Below are 636 nucleotides of genomic sequence, written 5' to 3'. Positions count from 1 at the left end.
AAAACATGCATGCCCCCCATATGGGCTGTCCGTTGTAGTGGCAGCCATTGTGTGAATACGATTTTTGTCACTGTGACCTTGACCTTTGACCAAGTGACCTGAAAATCAATAGGGGTCATCTGCAGGTCACGATCAATGTACCTATGAAGTGTCATGATCCTAGGCAAAAGCGTTCTTGAGTTATCATCCGAAAATCATTTTACTATTTCGGGTCACCGTGACCTTGACCTTTGACCTTGTGACCTCAAAATCAATAGGGGTCATCTGCAAGTCATGATCAATCTACCTATGAAGTTTCATGATCCTAGGCGTATGCGTTCTTGAGTTATCATCCGAAAACCATTTTACTATTTCGGGTCACTGTGACCTTGACCTTTGACCTAGTGACCTCAAAATCAATAGGGGTCATCTGCGAGTCACGATCAATCTACCCATGAAGTTTCATGATCCTAGGCGTATGCGTTCTTGAGTTATCATCCGGAAACCATTTTACTATTTCCGGTCACCGTGACCTTGACCTTTGATCTAGTGACCTCAAAATCAATAGGGGTTATCTGCAAGTCATGATCAATCTACCCATGAAGTTTCATGATCCTAGGCGTATGCGTTCTTGAGTAATCATTCAAAAACCATTTT

The sequence above is a fragment of the Dreissena polymorpha genome, chromosome 4 (assembly GCF_020536995.1).
Source record: "Dreissena polymorpha isolate Duluth1 chromosome 4, UMN_Dpol_1.0, whole genome shotgun sequence".
NCBI classification, from domain to species: domain Eukaryota; kingdom Metazoa; phylum Mollusca; class Bivalvia; order Myida; family Dreissenidae; genus Dreissena; species Dreissena polymorpha.
This window is presented reverse-complemented; position numbering follows the sequence as displayed.